The sequence below is a fragment of the Galleria mellonella genome, unplaced genomic scaffold, assembly GCF_026898425.1.
Source record: "Galleria mellonella isolate WM207_F2 unplaced genomic scaffold, CSIRO_AGI_GalMel_v1 utg146, whole genome shotgun sequence".
NCBI classification, from domain to species: Eukaryota; Metazoa; Arthropoda; class Insecta; order Lepidoptera; family Pyralidae; genus Galleria; species Galleria mellonella.
The window spans coordinates 247761-264927 of NW_026441999.1; the positions used below are offsets into that span (position 1 = coordinate 247761).

The 17167-nt window shown below is 36.6% G+C and overlaps 1 protein-coding gene across 2 annotated transcripts in view; it reads right to left on the minus strand.

The window, feature by feature from the left end:
• The window catches only part of LOC113513714 (heterogeneous nuclear ribonucleoprotein L), a 464939-nt gene that overhangs the window by 69254 nt on the left and 378518 nt on the right, over positions 1-17167 (minus strand). The gene's annotated exons all lie outside the window — the stretch shown is intronic.

Genomic DNA, 17167 nt, shown 5'->3' on the forward strand with positions numbered 1-17167 from the left:
AATCTACAAATTTTGAGTCTCTCACACAAACAGCTGAACACGCCATATTAGTGATGGTGACTTTTTTTATTCTTTTTCCACTCACGTTTCTCTGATGAAAATATTCAATATAACTGGTAGAATGTCACCATAAAAGGACACTAACGATTCCGCGTTCGAAATTCAAATATTTGAAATCTATTGTTCTTACAAAACATTTTGCTATATACCGGTGCGTTTTTTTTTTTTTTTTTTGTTGTTTATGCGTTTTGAAATAAGAATTGCTGGATCGGATTGCTGGTTGCTGGTGCTGATTTTATTAATTTTGTAACGATTGAAGTGGCTCTTTTAGACCGGATCAACATAAATCCCTTAATAATTATGTATTTTTTATTTTTTATAACATTTCGAATTTTAATGACTTATTTAACATTTATTCTTTTTAAATTTTAATATTTGCATGCCTAATTATCGCGAAATATGAGGACTTATACTTATTGTAACATCTATACACTCACCATGTTTCTTGTAAATTAATAGAATAAATAAGATCCTCACACGGCTCGCGGTCTAAAAACTAAAACCTAATACAAACCTATTTGAGCTACTTAACTGTTTTGTCATTTTCTTTCAAATTGGGAAATGTATGCATAAAAGAAAGAGACAACAGTTCAATAATCAGGGTTTGCTGAAAGAGAGTTCTTACAGAGTTAAGCTCGCCCGTTGTACATCTTTATTTAATATATAATATATATTTGTAATTTTTTGTGTACTATAAAGTATAAATCTTTAAAATCTTTAAATCTTCAAAAATTTAAAATAGCTTTATAAAATAGTTTGACGTTTCTTTGAATTAATTTAGAACTTTAAATTTTACCGTATAAATAAAATAGGGGCAAAATGTAGCTACTTACGTACATACAAAAACCTTCCTCTGGTAAAATTTATTGTAATTATTCCAAAACGGCCTCGGTATAATGGTTTCCCATAGTCTCCCGGGCACATTGACCCCATAAAGCGTTAAGAGTTACGAACACCATTGGCGCGTTTCAGTTCTGGCAGCCGCATGAGGGCAGACAACCGAAAACACTATATTAAAGAGAGAGGTTTAGTGCGCCGCGCCGGCTGAATTCTGGCTGAAACTCGCTTCGTGCCAGAACCGTTGCTATGCAAAAACTCTAAGATTCATAACCTTACACAAAAGTTACATTTCATCATTTCAGCCATTATCCGTCCACTGTTGGACATAAACCTCCCCCCATAGACTGCCATAAAAAACGGAGCAATGGAGTTTGACAGCCCCACCGCTAGCAATATGGCCTATTAGGTCGACCTCCACGTGGTTCCCCCTGGAAACCATCGTAAACAATTCTTTGATGAATTCGTCACGATGGGCTAACTGACCTGCTTCATCCTCACCTATCATCCTTCACTGGTGCCCCGCCGGTGTATACCGATAGCGCGGGTGGGGCTACCATTCCATTATCACCCATTAAATTCGAGGAGTGTTATGAATCGTTAGCTAGGCATACACGGCGCCATTTTCCTAGAGACAGGTTTAGCTCTTAAGTGTAAAATAGCTCTCTAGCTAGATAAGCGCTTGGCAGATTGTCTCGCGCGCTTTGTGCCGCGCCACGTACCCTACACTTGGTGTACGGAAAAGGATACACTAAGTTTTTATTGCCTAAATATTAGAGAAGAACTGGAATAAATGAAAAAAAAAAAATAGAATCAGCTAATTCTTTTTTTAATAAAATAAACGTTTTAGATATTTAATTTTGCAATTACCAGAGGGAGACTTTGTACAAAAGTCGATTGCTTGGGTACCTCTGTCCCATTCGTGTTTCAACCGTAAAGCAGTTGTGTTTGCATGGCTGTGTTTCGGTTTGAAGGGTGGGATATGGCGTGAATTTACTGGGTACAGAGGAATAACACCTGAGTCCTCAGGAATGGCAACGCATGAGGGGTATCATGAACAAAACAGTATACTCTGTTATGTGCATGGTACTGCTTATGTCTATAGGCGACGGTTACCACTTTTCATCAGGTGCGCCGTCAGGTTGTTTGGCATTCTAAGTTGTATAAAAAAAAATACTATTACAAGATATCGGATAATTGAGAAATTTGTAAAATATATAGATAGGTGTCGTAAGAGGCGACTAAAGGAGGGCGAGGGATGGGCAGCAGCGTCCCTCTTAAAACATATCTAAAAGCCTAACACCCAAGTAATATCAATTATAAACAGAGAAAATATTTAGTTACATTTTTTTTTTTTACAACACAGGGGGCAAACGAGCATGCGGCTCACCTGATGGTAAGTGACTACCGCCGCTCATGATCACCCACAACACCAGCGGCATTGCAGGTGTGCTGCCGGCCTTTTAAAAAGGAATATACTCTTTTCTATATTGTATCGTCATCATCTACACATCAGCTGTTAATATATTTTTTAATTTATAATTAATACTATTTATTATTATTATTACTAGTAATAGTAATAAATTTATTTACATTAAATAGGGTAGGTATCGGTGGTCTTATATTACATACAATACAAAGTCTCATGCCTATTTAGCTATTACAGAATAGCATGCAAATGTCCCATTTTGATAGGAACTGATTAATTTATGCATCGACAACTATATTAGATATTTATCTATTCTTTCTTGAAAAATTCGTCAACAGAGTAAAAGCTTTTGCTAAGTAACCATTTACGTAATACAATTTTAAATTTATTTAATGGAAGTTCCTTTATATCCGTAGGTATATTGTTAAAGATTTTCAAACACATCATATAGGAACTTCTTAATAAACGGCTTGTTTTAGGAATTGTATTGGTCACTAGTTTTTTAGGGTATCTTGCGCTTCTTTGTATTTGCTCTTTTGCTTCTGTACTAATGTACAATACTTATCATTTTCGTAGCAACATTCGAATATTTTCGCTATCCCCGGGAAATATCGTTCAATTTTATTTTCACCTATTGGCGTGTCAATAAAATTTTAGCGTACACTTTTGTTGGCGCGCAGTGCACATAACTGCGTACGTGGTGGCGCTACGGAGGCTCGTAGAGAGTCCTTGCATCTAGATAGCGTCTGTAGCCGCCACAAAGAGGAGCGGCGCACTTTGTTGGGCCGGTTTTATTGCACGCCACTGTAACTGCTTCTTGAATCATAATTACGGCCGCGGATCTCGGAGAGCATTTTCTAATTTTCGCTTTGGTAAAAATAATTATTTACGTACTTCACTAATAACTATAATGAGAAATGTAAGTGTGTGTGTGTGTATCTATATGAGTATATCTTGTCTGGTATGTGTGTAGTATTTTTTTTTTATACAACTTAGAATGGCAAACAAGCTGACGGCCCACCTGATGGAAAGTGGTAACCGTCGCCCATAGACATGAGCAGTACTATGGACATAACAGAGTATACTGTTTCGCTCATGATACCCCCCATGCGTTGCCATTCCTGAGGACTCAGGTGTTATTCCTCTGTACGCAGTAAATTCACGCCATATCCCACCCTTGAAATGGAAACACAGCCATGCAAACACAACTGCTTCGCGGTTGAAACACGAATGAGACAGAGGTAGCCAAGCAATCGACTTTTGTACAAAGTCTCCCTCTGGTATCTGTTGGCAATACATGTTTTCTTTCTTTCTTCTGATTTAAAAGCGTCATTAAACTACTAAATGTCACAGCGCCATCTGTGTCTTAGCTATAGACTTTAAATTTGAAAACACTTTATACTTTGTTGAACCATTCTTATTGTAAACTAGCGACCCGCCCCGGCTTCGTACGGGTGCAATGCTGATACTAAATACCGCCGCCGGTCCCCCATTACATTACGACATCACATTAGAAACCTCTAAAATTATCAGTGTTCCTCTACAATATTAAGCATGTATTATACATATAAACCTTCCTCTTGAATCACTCTATCTATTAAAAAAACCGCTTCTAAATCCGTTGCGTAGTTTTAAAGATTTAAGCATACACAGGGACGGACAGACAGCGACAGCGACTTTGTTTTATACTATGTAGTGATGAAGAAATAATTAAAAAAGAAAAATTCTTTGCTCCGTATTTAAAAAGTATGTTCGAAATTTAAAATGGTAAGTCCATTTTAAGACTGGCAGGACAAGAAAACCGACTTCAATTGTGAAAAAAAAACCAGTTATTTTTATTTAAAAACTAAACAATTGAACCGCTTTTTTTTATCCTTTCCGATAAAAAAATTTCAAATCGGTTTACAACTGATACCAGTTATGAGGTAATAAACATAAAAAAAATACAACCGAATTGAGAACGTCCACTTTTTTTAAGTCGGTTGAGAAGTGAACGACAACGAATTAAAAACGACATGTTCGTGCATGTTAAATTAAGTTTAAAAGAGATTTTTTTTCAAAAGTCGTCTGCTTGTTAGTGTTTATATCACCAAATACTTGTGCTATTTTTATTGAATGGTAATGGAATGGTAACCCCACCTGGCGGAGCATCAGTGGAGAACGATAGGTGAGAATGAAAATGCAGATCAGTTAGCCCACCGTGAAGAATACATCTGGAATTCAGCACGATGGTTTCCAGGGGAGACCGAGTGGTGGTCGACCTGACAGGGTACTGCTGCTTGCATGGCTGTGTTTCAAACTAAAACACAGTCATGCAAGCACAAGTGTTTCAACTTGTGCTTGCATGGCTGTGTTTCAGTTTGAAGGGTGGGATATGGCATTAAAGTTACAGGGTACGGTGACATGTCTTTAGTAATGGCAACGCACGCAGAACACCGTTGTTGTCACAGTGTATACTGTGATATCCACGTTGCTAGTCATGTCTGAAAGCTACAGTCACCGCTTAATATCAAAAAGAAGCCAATAATATAAAATCTAGTTATCTGTAGTTAGTTCGAGCTAGCCCTAGTGAAAGGGAAGTGGGAGGCTGTGAGGAGGGGCGTGTAGGGGGAGGGGGGGGGAAGGGGAGGAGGAGACTTCAGTGACCGTATACATCACTAACAAGGTTCCCGCACGGATATCGAGTTACAGTACGTAAGAGTGGACCGGCAGTTTAGAACTACTCGTATGTACCTAGTCAATACATTTACTAGCTGTGTACTGCGGCTTCATCATCACCACGTGTATCATCATATAAAATATCCTATGTTTCAAATTAGGATGTAACGTATATGTATATCAAATTTCATTTAAATCCGTACAGTAGTTTATGCGTGAAACAAATATACAGACAGATGAAATTTAAAAAAATAATATTGTTGTAATATTTTTTTTTAAATTAGATATATATTGTTTTGACCTCTATTGTAACGCATTAATCATATTATTATCAATTATAAAAGACCGGGCGAGGGATGGGCAGCAGCGTCCCTCGAATAGAGGCATAGAGGGCCTACCCTAAAATGTTTTCCGAAATTTCGGAGCCAAACGAAACACAAATTTGATGTTAAAATTACATAATACATGCCGTTTGGAATTATTAAAAATGTTAAAATATTGTTCCTTTGGACTTTTATGATAGGATGTATGACGAACGAAATGTTAAACTCCATTTATTGGTCCGATTTTGGTATAAACAAAAACACGAAATTGAGTCCGAAGTTTCGGAGTTTCATTTCACGGTGGACCCGCTGATCTCTTTACTCTTTACTCGATACTAGAGGGAGACTTTGTACAAAAGTCGATTGCCTGGGTACCTCTGTCCCACTCGTGTTTCAACCGTGAAGCAGTTGTGTTTGCATGGCTGTGTTTCGGTTTGAAGGGTGGGATATGGCGTGAATTTAGAGGGTACAGAGGAATAACACCTGAGTCCTCAGAAATGGCAACGCATGGGGGGTATCATGGGCGAAACAGTATACTCTGTTATGTCCATGATACTGCTCATGTCTATAGGCGACGGTTACCACTTTCCATCAGGTGGGCCGTCAGCTTGTTTGCCATTCTAAGTTGTATAAAAAAATATATGTTCTCTAATGGAATTTACAAGGATTGAAATGTCTACTATTTGTTACTGTAAAATCTTACCACTTTTGTTTATTGTACCATGTCGAATTGGGATGTAGGATACATCCCAATTCGACATTAAGGACATGGAAACGAGAAAATAAATAAATAAAAAAAAATCTCCAAATCCTAACTGCGGTTGCTAAGCGTGGCAACTACCCTAGCAACAACCAACAAGGAAGAGGACTATGTTCAGCAGTGGACAGTTAAAGATATGATGTTCGAAGACTGAAAATATTCAGTTTCACTGTGGAACACCCATATAAAACGATGCTAATGAATTCGAGTTCAACCCGTATATGTAGAGAGCGTCTGTACCGAGTTTAATAAATGAATATCTAATAAAAATATCGTGAAACTGTTTGAACGAATATTGGAGAAGAGAAACTGAAGGATAAAGAATGTTTATCGCAAATTAATAACATGTTCGAATCAATAACCGTTATATATCTTAGTTGATTCGCTCAAACGGATGTTAGGCTCGTTTTACATCTACCAACGGGCAGTGTGTCCAATAATATATATATATAAATATATATATATATATATATATATAAATATCCGTCCAATAAACACGGAAATTATTGCTACATTTAATAAATCAATCCCATTGCTAGCGATATATCCTGTCAGGTCGACCTCCACTCCCCCCTGTAAACCATCGTGGTTATTTCTTATTGATTTCATCACGATGGAATAACTGACCTGCTTCATCATCACCTATTATCTCTCACTGGTGGTTATATATATATATATATATATATACGCGCACAATTTTATATATATATATATATATATAAAATTAATTGTGCGCGTTTGACCACAATCTCACCTGATCATACGTGAGGATGACTTCTAAGGTGTTACACTCAAATTCAAATAATGCCTTAGTCTAAAAAAGGATGCAACCGTAAAGAGAAGTTTTATAGATGGACAAAACGAAAGCTAGTTTTTCACACACTTACACAAAGTCTCAATTAATATATATATTTTTTGTTTTACGTCTACGGTGTCTACACGGTACGTGTCTACAACGCCTGTAGATATGAATCGATCTTTACCAGTACAGAACACAGATAGCCAAATATTTGTTTAAGCAAACATCGTCAAACATTTACACGAGGAACTCAATCTCAATTCGGAGCAAAATTCAAGAGTGTGGTAAACACATAATTACACATAACTTACGATACTTAATTTGCTTCATATCGAATCCAAATATTACACTGAAAATTGGTCAAGAGTGAGCCGTTTCCTAGAATGAACTTCCAATTTACGGACTTCGTGGACACTCATTGTTACAGTTTCTTTCACATACACCCACTCTAACCTTGCCTTTCTTGCTTTAGACTTATAATTTTCGTTTATATAATTAAAATGCATTATTGGCTGTATACAATATATGATACTATATACAAGGCTATATACGAGACTTGGCATGTAAGTTATTTTTTTAAAATAGCTATAGATTTATGTTTTAAACAAAAATTTAATAAATCCATACAAAATACGACACAAAGTATATACATTAAATAAATACTTCGTACATATTTGAATTTAGAATGTGGAATAATGTTTTTTTTTTATGCAACTTAGAATGGCAAGCAAGCTGACGGCCCACCTGATGGAAAGTGGTAACGATCGCCTATAAACACGAGCAGTACCATGGACATAACAGAGTATACTTTTATATTACGTAAAACAGAGAACAAACTAACTTGTATATAATATTTTTATATTTAAAGATGGCAGCTTCAGTCTTAACATAATTAATATCTGACCAATAAGTATCGAGCACAAAATTTTGAAAATCGAATCAGAACCGTCATCGATAAATAATTCTTTATTCAATACAATATTACGTTACTGATTAAAGAACTAAGCATTTTATTTTTTATGCAAACCAAAATCAATTGTTTTGACGGTATATCACATGATCATCATCACCTGGCCGTGTGGTCCCGGCATAGAATAGGCCACCGCTTCCTTTTCCGTGAGTGTTGTAAGAGACGACTAAGGGAGGGCGAAGCATTAGATTCTTATCTGACAGCGCAGTAGTACTAAAAGCATAACGAATAATTGAATGCCACCATTCACTGGATAAGATATCCTCCAATAACCGAGTTGTCCTCCAATGGATAAGAAGGCACAGTGGATCTTATGGTAACGATGCCGCAGACGAACTAGCTATAAAAGGCTCAGGAACGAGGGTGGTAGGCCCGTATCAATTTCTACCTCTTCCGTTCTCGCCATTTCGAATATGGATTCGTCAAAGATTCGCTGACAGACAAAACCAAAGATGGATACAGGCTACTGATTGCAGACAATCGAAATTGGCCGTGCCTACGTTGAATCAACGACTAACAAAACCTTTTTTATTACATCTAGATAGGAAAAACCTCAAAATAATGATAGAGACAATAATGGGCCATTGTCCATTAAACAAACACTTATACACAATAGGAGCCACAGACAGCCCTCTATATCGAGGCTGTTTCGACACCGAAGAAACGGCTGCTCACGTCATCCTGGAATGTGAAGCTATGGCCCATTAACGTTTAGAAATCCTCGGAACGGTGAGGTCGCTCCGTGAGGCCTGTGAAGATCCCAGGAAGCTTCTGCACTTCTGGGCGGAGCTAGGTTGGCTGTACTAGCCACGACTCATACGCACAACGGCTCAAATGAGAGGCTAAGCGCGGAAAATAGAGTCCTATTTACATTACATTACAAGAGAGGGCGAGGCATGGGCAGCAGCGTTCGTCTTAAAACATCCCCGAAGGGGGAGGCTTATGTTCAGCAGTGGACAGTGAAAGGCTGATATGCTGATGATCATCATTATCATAGGACATAGGCCTCCCCCATAAAGGTGGCTTTTGGCAATGATTTCTACACTTGGCAGGCGAGTTAGCAACCGCAGTTAGGCTTTTGGTATTATTGTTATTTAAGAGGGACGCTGCTGCTCATCCCACGTCCAATAAGCTCCTTGACTATTAGGTTTTTAGCCGCCTCTTACGACACCCACGGGAAAGGAAGGGGTGGCCCGTTCTACGCCGGGACCACGCAGAAATTACAGACAATTTACAGTAATATTATGCACTAGCTGTTGCCAGCGACTTCGTCCGCGTTTCCATTGTTTTTCATAAAATAAGTAGCTTATGTCCTTCGCTCGTCGTCGCGGTTCAGTGGTTTTGATGTAACAGACACTTTTCCCTTCACTGCTCTGCTCCTATTGATCGTAGCGTGATGAAAAGTATACTAAAACCTGCCCAGGAATATGAAGAATAATTAACCAAGTTTCGTTAAAATCCGTCGAGTAGTTTATGTTTCTATAACGAACATACAGACAGACAGACAAAAATTTTACTGATTGCATTTTTGACATCAGCATCGATCACTAATCACCCGCTGATAGTTATTTTGGAAATATATTTCATGTACAGAATTGACCTCTCTACAGATTTATTATAAATAGAGATTAATGAATCCCGTACAAGCACTTGATAACTGAAATACAAAACGCTCCCACGGAACCGTCGCGTAGCACTCGGCGATATAATGAAATATGAAACAAAGCAGTTTAAGTACCTTCTAATAGGGGCATTAAAATTTAAACCGTCTCTTTATGTGAATAAAGTATTATATTATGTGAATACAGGAGCGGAACCTTGCTTGAAAATAAAGACACCAGAGGGCCTACCATGAAATGTTATTTATAGAGGAAATTTCGGGACCGAACGAAACAAAAATTTGTTATTAAAATTACATAATACATACCGATAAGGTCGAGGGATGGATAGAAGCGTCCCTCTTAAAACGTCTTTAAAGCCAAACTGCGGTTACCAATCCGCTTGCCAAACGTAGCAACTATTACCAAACCCGCCAAGGGGAAGGCTTATGTTCAACAGTGGACAGTCAACGACTGGTATGATGATGATGATGATGATGATGATGATGATGATGATGATACTACACAAAATCCTGCATCACTAAATCCAAAATTTGTTCGAAAAGAGCACAATATTCCTACATGCCATTCTATACCTTTCTTATATCTATATTTAAGCGTTTGTATTTATTTAATTAAATATGATCCTAATCTATTCTAAAACCGGCGGCAACAATAACACAGGGCCGTTAGTGTAACAATAAATTGTCAACAAGAAGGGAAGGACCATTCAAAGGGTATCCCACTATTATCCAGCGTTTAGTCCACGAGTAGGGCCAATAAATAGAGACTCTGATCACCCCGAGGGTGGGAGGGCGCCTATTATGCGGGTTCACAGGAATCGAACCGGGAATGGAGGGCGCTTTGTAAAAATGTACAACAGGTTTCAAGGAGTGTTGGTTAAACTTGCGACTTCGGACGATATTTAATTATTCCTTTTTTAATATTTAGAATGGCAAATAATCTATATATCTGATGGATAGAAGTAACCGTCGCTTATAGAAATTAACGGTACCATAGACATCATAGATAATGCCTATAGTATTCATGAGAATAAATTGTGACACCCATGGTGAACCTCGTGTGTTTTCACGCCTGAGGACTATAGTGTTAGGCCTCCATATCCTACAATTTTATTGTCGTATTCTATCCAGTAGTCGCTCCATCTAGTGGGGAGGTCGTCTATACTGCGTTTGCATGTACGGGGTCGCCACTCAAGAATCTTTCTTCCACATCGGTTGTCGATTCTACGAGCTATGTGCTGTATGTGATATCTGCTACAGTTCGAAAGGTAGATAGTAAGATAATTTAGTACTTTATCTTTTATTTAATAAGCAAATTTTTGATACCTTGGGTTAACTAAATGTGATTTCCATAGGGAACTCCCATTTTTTTTTTAAATAATATAACATTTTATGTTACTGATAATGTCGCTTTTTATAAATGAAAGAATTTTTAAAATCAGTTGAATAGTTTTTGAGTATATTCATTACATACAATCAAATCTTCACTTTTCACTAGCGATCTGACCCAGCTTCGCACGGGTAGATACAATTTATGAAAATAATATATGTATAACCTATATTACTTGCTGCTAATGTAGCTTTCAAAATGTGATTTTTTTTTAAATTAGTCGAGTAATTTTTGAGTTACAAGCAAATAATCTCTCCTATTTATTTATTTTATTTATTTATTTATTCATTAGTACAAATATGTGTACATGGTGGACTTAATGCTAAAAGCATTCTCTCCCAGTCAACCATAGGGAAGTGTCAGAATACTCGAATGCGGTACTACTAATTATTGATATACATACATACTAAAATTACATATATAAACGAATAAATATATATGAATAACAAATATACTTACACATATATGATATATACTATATTATACACGAATTTGGGAATAATATAAAGCACTTACTGCTCGGATAAAAATAAAAAGTGAGCGTGAACGCTTTTTTTGAAAGACGGTTATTTAATACATTAACTAAAGATAATGTTAGAACAGAAATAGACTATTTATAATAGAAATTTGGAATGAAATATAATAGACAGTATATTAAGGCAGTACACCATTGACCTCAGCAAATCGTGTGCACAGACGAAAAAAAAAATATATATATATATATAGCGAACAATTCCAAAGTTCACGGTTTTCGTGACAACCTCCTATTCACCGTAACAATAAAGTACAAAAGCCTAATATTTTGTCGTCATAAACATTTATGATTAATATAAAGAGCAGGACACGACTTTGTGAATAGCTCACAACTGCCAACTCAGCGTTCATTGTGGACATTTTGCGAAAATTACATTTTTTTTTTTCATGCTTCACCTTTTGTTGGGAGAGCGCCACCTGCTGTGTATTCGCTAGGTACATGTGTATAAATACATTGACACAAACATTTATAAACATTGCGTCACACAAAAAAGTGAAACGGATTTCAATTGTGACAAAACTTTTTTTTTTTCTATTTTGATTTAAAAACTAAACTACTTAAACGATTTTAATAAAGTTTCTATGAGACAAATGTGTAATTAAATCTTTTCAGATAAAAAAATATTTTTTTAAATCGGCTTAGAACTGACGCAGTTATTAGACGTACAAATAAAATACAACAAAATTGTGATTTTCCTTTATTTTTGAAGTCTATTGAGAAGCCATTTTTTGGTTCTTCTTCTATCTACCTCTGTACTTGTTTCTTGCTCACTATTTCGTACACGTGGAATTCAAAAGTAGAAAAACCAATGAGGTATACCACTTCAAGATTACGTATCATGATAGAACGTTAAGCATTCAGGAACACGACTGTGAAAAACCGCATTTAATTTAGTGCACAGTTTCTGCGTGATACCGCAACAAACATACAGGCAAACAGACAAAATTTCTGAAAAATATTATTCTGACTTCTATTGGCTTCATTACCCTTTATACTCGTATTTTTTTTTCATAATTATCTTCCATGTACACTCGTCGTCTAGTTTTATGATAATGGCGAACTTACGAATAAATCTGAATCGATTATTTGGGGGGAGGGGGAGGGTTGTAAGGGATTATTAGATTTAATATTTGCATCAAATTTATTACATTAGCTAAGTATATTAAATAAATCTGAATCTATTTAATTAATTCTTATTGCAACCTGTAAGATGTAGTTGAGTGGTGGTACCACATTCATTATAAGATGATTGACGATACCATTTCTTTTTGAGCAATTTACAGTAAAAGCTCTTTATTTGCGGGGTATACGGTCCGTAAATATACCGCGAATACAGAAACCGTGAATATAGAAAACTGAACCACTTATACAGCGGCGACCGTATTCGACAACATACTTTAGGTGCAATTAGGTAAGGTCTGTTTTAATTTTTTATTAGTCTATTAGCTGACGCGTTTACAAAGGACACCGAACCCTTTTTAATAATATGCACCGATTACAAACGCTATCGAATCCTTTTTATTAATATGCACCAATTAGATCCGCGAATCTGGAAATCTTTAGCTGCAAACATAGGAATTGGGTCGCAATTTTTTAATTCGCGAATAGTGAAACCGCAAATAAAGGAAGCGTGAATAAGGAACTTTTACTGTATTTGATATTCTTATTCTTCTTATTTATTTTACTGTTTAAAGTCTCGTAAGCACATATTATATTTTAATGTTATAACTACCAGTTTAACTTACGTGTAATTAGATAGAAAAAAGCACGACTAGTTTCGGAATCAACTCGTGATCTTTAGTCATTGACGACAGAACGACTGTGCCGCGAGCACGAGCCTTATTTATGTTAAATTACAATCGACGGTAATTCCACTGACATACTTGTACAATGAACGAGCAATCTGCCTTGCGAGACAGAAATAAGTGAGGTGAAGGTTTAACGCAAATTACTTTATAGTCTCCCCAAAGTTACATTCGTAGTGAACTGTAACTACGTAATTCGGGCCTCCAGTATCCGGCGAAACGTTCTAGATTCTAGGGCAACGATAACCGTTCGCCTTCCACCCGAACACGAACTAGTCTTTATATATTTTCCTTTTTTATTACAGCTCCAAGTGACTATGGCATCCTGAGCGAACACAAAGACGACATGGTCTATGAATACGATCAACCGAAAAGAGAACGTTCTACTCTCAATGGTTGGCCGCACTATGCCGGCTCACTAAGTGCTTGTCACGCTACGTTTGAAGGATACAAGGTTTTAGGATGAAGAAAAGACGTCACGGGAAAGGCCATTCCACATTGTTACGGTACGGTTCACGCAAGAGTTGGCAAACTTATTTTTACGCGAGTGCGGACGGTCTACCGTGTATAGGTGCAGTTGTTGCTAGCCTTTGCTCGTGGTGCGATATCGAAAAGGGGAAGATGAAATAGAATCAAGTTCTTCTGAGCATTTCTCATAAAATAGGCAGCAAAAGACACTGCGGGAGACTACAATTGTACGTAATTGTATAGGTTCTATGTGCTTCGCAAAAATAGCGACTTCTTTTGTATAAAACACTCCGTGATTTCGCCGTGTGATCATTGCATAGAAGGGCCACCCCTTCTTTTTCTAAAAGTTGACTAAATTCTTAAGAGTTAACTAAATTCTCAATTGTCGAAGGATAGGGAACAGTGTCCCTTTTAAAATATTACCAAAGTCTAACTGCGGTTGCCAACCTGCTTGCTAAGCGTACTTGGCAAAACTTCTCATAGGGGGAAGGCCTATGTTCAGCAACAGTTAACGGAATCAATCAGAACGGAAAATCGATTCAGAATTGGCGACTTAATCGCGTAATGTTAACTAAAATACAATCAAACGAATTGAGAATCCCTTTCTTCTGGAATTTGCTTTAAAAAAGGTTTTAAAAGTGTACAATCCAAAAAGAAAAACATGCCACCGTATCACGGAAACCGCTTAAATTTCGTGTCCAACGCTAAATACTCGTAACACACCGAAAAATGGAGTAACAAAATCTCTTTTGACAATGCAGTCAAATAAAGCTGCGCTCCATTCTTTCTAGTTTTCTTTTTAAAATCAGCACAAAAGGATTTAACGAGCGAATTTGGCTATTACGAGCTGTAAAACATTTCAGTAACGACCCGGTCGGTATAGTTGTGTACCGAAGCGAATCGAAAATAATCGAATCCCGACTCGAATCAGATTCGTACAATTATTGTAATAGTTGTAACTACGTTTTTTTTTTTATACAACTTAGAATAGCAAACAAGCTGACGGCCCACCTGATGGAAAGTGGTAACCGTCGCCTATAGACATGAGCAGTACTATGGACATAACAGAATATACTGTTTCGCCCATGATACCCCCCATGCGTTGCCATTCCTGAGGACTCAGATGTTATTCCTCTGTACCCAGTAAATTCACGCCATATCCCACCCTTCAAACCGAAACACAGCCATGCAAACACAACTGCTTCACGGTTGAAACACGAATGGGACAGAGGTACCCAAGCAATCGACTTTTGTACAAAGTCTCCCTCTGGTAAACGTACTAGTATTACTAGTACTCTGGTAACGTGTACGTACTTGTATGAGTAATTGATTACTTTCACACATACAAGTAGGTATATTTTGTAGTCTAATATATTTTTTTAACCGATTTCAAAAATAGATAACACATTTTATTTAAGTTAATAGGCAATAAGGTTTATGAAAAGCTTATCCGTAGCTTTTTATGTAAGTTTTCATCTTTGTTTTTTTTTTTTGTTTTTTAAATTTCTTTGATAATTTGGATATTTTCTTATGGAAAATATTAATAAAATGCTTAAATAGAAACATAAAAACTTACTTAACTGGTATTATAAGTACTCTAATACTGTTTTCAAATACAACCTATTCGATTTATATTGAATACTCGAATAACTATTGTTTATTCGAGTCAGTGCTCCAATCAGTTAGATTCGGTTCATCACCGGGTTAGTAATTATAAATTAGAGTAATAAAAACCAAGCAACGAGGTGAAAACTTGGAAATTTCTAGAATTTCTACATGTTACTTTTAGAGAGCCTAATGTCTTTCCCATTTGGGATTAAAAACGCGCTTATGTTACTTAGAGATCGTAATAAAAATTTAAACTACTGTTTACTGCTGCTACCTACCTTCATATCTACTCTGATAGTACTACCATATACTACATACATACATATCTGTCACGCCTGTCTCCCATTAGGGTAGGCAGAAACAATGGAACGCCAAATGCTTCGATTCAAACAAACCTCTTTCGCTTCTTCCACTTCTTCTTCTTTGATGAATATCAATCGTGTCATACACGCTCGCCGGTTACGGGTACTTTTAATTTGGCCCTTCTTCAGCACGTCGCCTACTTGGTCAACATACGTCCGTCTAGAGCGGCCCCTACCGACATCTCCATTCATTCTTGCTCGATAAATCTCTTTCGTAATTCTTCTTTCATCCATCCTCTCCAAATGACCAAACCAATGCAACATTATACTATAATACATAGTATATACATACTAAATATATTATATATACAAAATTGACTATTTATAATAAGTTTACAGTAATTATTCTATCTGGTGAAATATACAATATTCACAAAACATGCGTGAACAAAATGGCAGTCGGAGATTGATAGTTAATATGGAAGGTTGTGGAACTCCATATCATATCAGCCTTTAAATGTCCACTGCTGTCCTTTCCCATAGCTTTGCTACTAGCTGTCACGCTTGGCAGACGGATTGGCAACCGCAGACAGACTTTGGAGATATTATGCCTATTCTATGCCGGGACTACCATAGACGATAATACTAGTGGATTGGGGAGTATTTTGGGGAGTTGTATGTATTATTTCACGTCTAGTTTTATGGGTCCGTAGAAATAATTAAAATAAGCTGCACGATAATTTTAAGATTATCTCCCACAAAAAAAAGGCTTCAATTGTGAGAAAACCAATTATTTTGATCTAAAAACTAAACCTCTCAACCGATTTTGATAAAATATCTACAAGACCTATCTGTAAGTATATCCTTTCAGATAAAAAAAGAATTTTTCAAATCGGTCTACAACTAACGAAGTTATGGGGGTAACGAAATGGGAGCTTCCTTTTTTTCGAAGTCGGTTGAGAAAAAAATCACCTCCATGAACATCCTTTGACGGCTATATATAAAATCAGCGAGTCCATCAGTCAGTAACCGGAGAGCGGTCGGTCGTTAAGTGGCGGCTCGAGTCGGCGGAGTGCGTGTTTGACACGGCATGGGGTTACCCTCTTAACGTCGCCTTTGCACTGTGAGGTACATCGATTTAAACAGCTATATTAAGTCTGCTATTTGTACCAGGCATTTTTTTTGTAATGTGGCCAATAAAGTATATAAACATATAAATATATCTTATATATAAAATTCTCGTGTCACGTTGTTTGTTACCAAACTCCTCCGAAACGGCTTTACCGATTTTTATGAAATTTTGTGTGCATATTGGGTAGGTCTGAGAATCGGCCAACATCTATTTTTTATACCCCACAATGATAAGGGTGACCCACCCCTAATTTTTTTTTTTAATTTTTTATTTTTATTTTAATATGATTTAGCATAGAAAAATACATACATACATACGATAGGGTTGCAAGATGGCAATTGAATATAATAATTGTAGTACCATGGATTTTTATGTACTAGTATAGTTCTAGAAATAATGTATATGGTAAAACAACGTTTGCCGAGTCAGCTAGTTTATATATATATATATATATATATATATATATATAT